Genomic DNA, 3,076 nt, shown 5'->3' on the forward strand with positions numbered 1-3,076 from the left:
ACAGGGTTTCTCTGTGGCTTTGGAGCCTGTCCTGGAACTAGCTCTGTAGACCAGGCTGGTCTTGAACTCACAGAGATCCGCCTGCCTTTGCCTCCCAAGTGCTGGGATTAAAGGCGTGCGCCACCATCGCCCGGCTCCAAGCACTTTTCTAAAAATATCTCAAAAACCAAAACTACTGAGCAGTATGGTGGGCAGTTGCGGTCCCTCTGCCTGATCTCTTTCCAGCCTGCATATTCTTCCCCAACCGGCCTTCCAGCTTTATGCTGGTCTCTGCGGATAAAATAACCAGCTGCAACCTTTCCTAAAGAAGTCCACTGTGGTGGACTTTTTCAGCCAGGCGGTGGTGGCACATGCCTTTAATCCCAAATCTCAGCACTCGGGAAGCAGAGACAGGCAGCTCTCTGTGAGTTCAAGGCCACCTGGTCTACAAGAGCTAGTTCCAGGACAGATAGGACTGTTAAACAGGGAAATCCTATCTCGAAAAATCAAAAAGAAAAAAGAAAAAAAAGAAGTCCATTGTCAAATGAGAGAGTCAGTCTAGGAACAGCCCAGCCCAGTTATTACGGCATGTGCAGGCATAGTAAGATGAAGCATCTGTTTAGGATGCCAGAGCTAAGAACAAAAAGATTCTGGTGTATGGGTTCAGCACTGAAACAGCAACCCATGAGTTTCCTTTGCTATGCCTCAAGTCACAGGTTTTGGTGTCGGCATGATGAATAGCATCTGCATTCTATGCTTTGCTATATGACTCATTCATTTTTTTTTCTCAGATTCTGGAGGTGTCGGGGCACCCTGCCACACACGCCCAACAGTGGCTTAGCCTTCTGCACATAGAGCACCATAGGAAGCCTTGGGGTGAATCCTAGACTGAGTGCACAGTGGGCACTCAGAGTGAGTCTCCTGGCACAGCAGGTTCCAAACAAGCCTCAGAATCAACCCAGATGGGGTTCAGGACAAAGACAGGGGGTGGCCTGGCTGACTGGGGACAGATAAAAACAAGTCTGGAGACCCAGAAGAGAGATTTGTGTTGCTGGGTACATATGTCTTGTCGCTCTGCCAAAGTGCAATCATCACTGAAGACTGCCAGCCTTGATTGGCTGTGCCCTGTGAGATGGTTAAGGATACCATAAGCAAGAATCATCATTGACTCTAGCCACACTGTAGCACAACTATAGCTCTTGCTACAAAGCAGACTTGGCTTTCTCCCTCTACCCCACCCTGCCTCTCCACTCATACCCCAAATCTGGGCTATTGCTTCGGCTTGCTTTGGCTGGTATAGTATAGCATAAGGGTAAGCATGCCAGTTCCCAGGCTAGCCCTTTTAGACAAGGTATCCCCGGTTTTCAGTTGGGGACTCTGTAGTAAGAAGATAGATTAAGTGCAGTGTGGTGATGCATGCCTGCAATTCCAGCACTTGGGAGGTGAGATAAGAGGGTTGCTCAAGTTCGATGCCAGTCTGGACTTCACAGTGAGTTTAAATCTAGCCTGGGCTACATAGCAAGACCTGTCTAGCAAAGAAACAAAAAGACAGATTAACATGAAGGAAAAAGTTTGTTGACAATTGCCTGGAAAAGCCACACAAGAGAAAAGGAGCCAGTTTCTTGACTTGTAACCCCTAGCTCGTTTAAAAAGAATAGCTAGGGCTGGAAGGTGGCTTAGTGGTGGAACACTTTCATAGTCTGCACAAGGTCCTAGGGTCTCTGCCCAGCATCTCCTCCCCAATTTCCTACCTTCCCCAAAGGAATACATTTGTAGGGCCAGCAAGGTGGGCTCAGCAGGTAAGAGCCTGATGACCTAAGTCCCATCCCTGGATCCTACAGTGGAAGGGGAAAACCAACTCTGGAAGGTTGTCCTCTGACCTCCACACGCTCCCTGTGGCATGTGGACACCTTCACGCATACACACTGCCACTAGTGATAAATAAAATAGAAATTAGAAACAACAAAGGCATTTGTAGAGAAAGGACAGAACGAAGAGAAACAGTTGTGGCTTACAAGGGTGAGGATCTGTGGAAGACAAACTTGAGAGGAAATTCACGGGGTAGGACTTGCCTGCAGAGTCCCATGGTTCCATCGTGGCTTGTGCCTGTAATCCCAGGATGCTCAAAGCTGAGGCTGGAGGATTGCTACAAGTTCAAGACCTAATGAGGTGTAGGCCAGCCTGAGCTCTTGAGTGAGACCTTGTCTAGAGGCAGAAAAGGGAGAGGGTAAGGAAAATTTTTCTGACATTTACTAATTTTTTTATTACCACATGTATGTATGTATGTGTGTATGTATGTATGTATGTGTATGTGTGTATGCATTTCTGGGGCAGAGAGTGTTGAGTAGACAGTTCGTGGGGTCCGTCCTCTCCTTTCACCGTGTGGATCCCAGGCTCAGGATTGAACTCAGGTTGTCACACTTGCACAAACGGGCATCTTTATCCACTGAGCCATCTCACTGGCCCAGTGGCAATTACCATTTCTTTTCATTGTTGATTCATTTGTTTGTTTGAAGCAGGGTCTTACCATGTAGCCCTGGATATTCTGGAACTCCCTAAGCAGACCAAGAAGGTGGCCTTGAACTCACAGAGATTCATCTGCCTTTACCTCCTAAATTCCGAATTACAGGCCTGTGCCCCACATCTGGTAGTGTCTGCTATTTCTTATTTGCCTTCAGCTCAAATTTGATTTTTACATAAGAAATGTGTTAATTGTATTTTATGTGCATGTGTGTGTATCACCTGTGTGCCTGGTGTGGAAAATCCATTTATTCAAACCACATTTTACGGTAGACCAATTTGCAGACGGGTTACAATTGCTAATGTCCCCAAATCAACGAGCTTCACTCTGCTCCCAGAGTCCCATGTCCAAAGGCTGCCTTGCTTCAGCTGAGGCCATGCTAATTTGGTACTTATTCTGTAGCATGTGTCTAAGAGTTTGACTAGTGGAAGGCTTTAAATTACCTAATAGGGGGCTAGAGAGAGCACTGGCTGCTGTAGCCAAGGACCTGGGTTCAGTTCCCAGCAGCCCCACGGCAGCTCACAACCGTCTGTCACTCCAGTTTCAGGGGATCCGATGCCCTCTGGCCTCCACAGT

The sequence above is a fragment of the Microtus ochrogaster genome, chromosome 4 (genome assembly GCF_000317375.1).
Source record: "Microtus ochrogaster isolate Prairie Vole_2 chromosome 4, MicOch1.0, whole genome shotgun sequence".
NCBI classification, from domain to species: Eukaryota; Metazoa; Chordata; class Mammalia; order Rodentia; family Cricetidae; genus Microtus; species Microtus ochrogaster.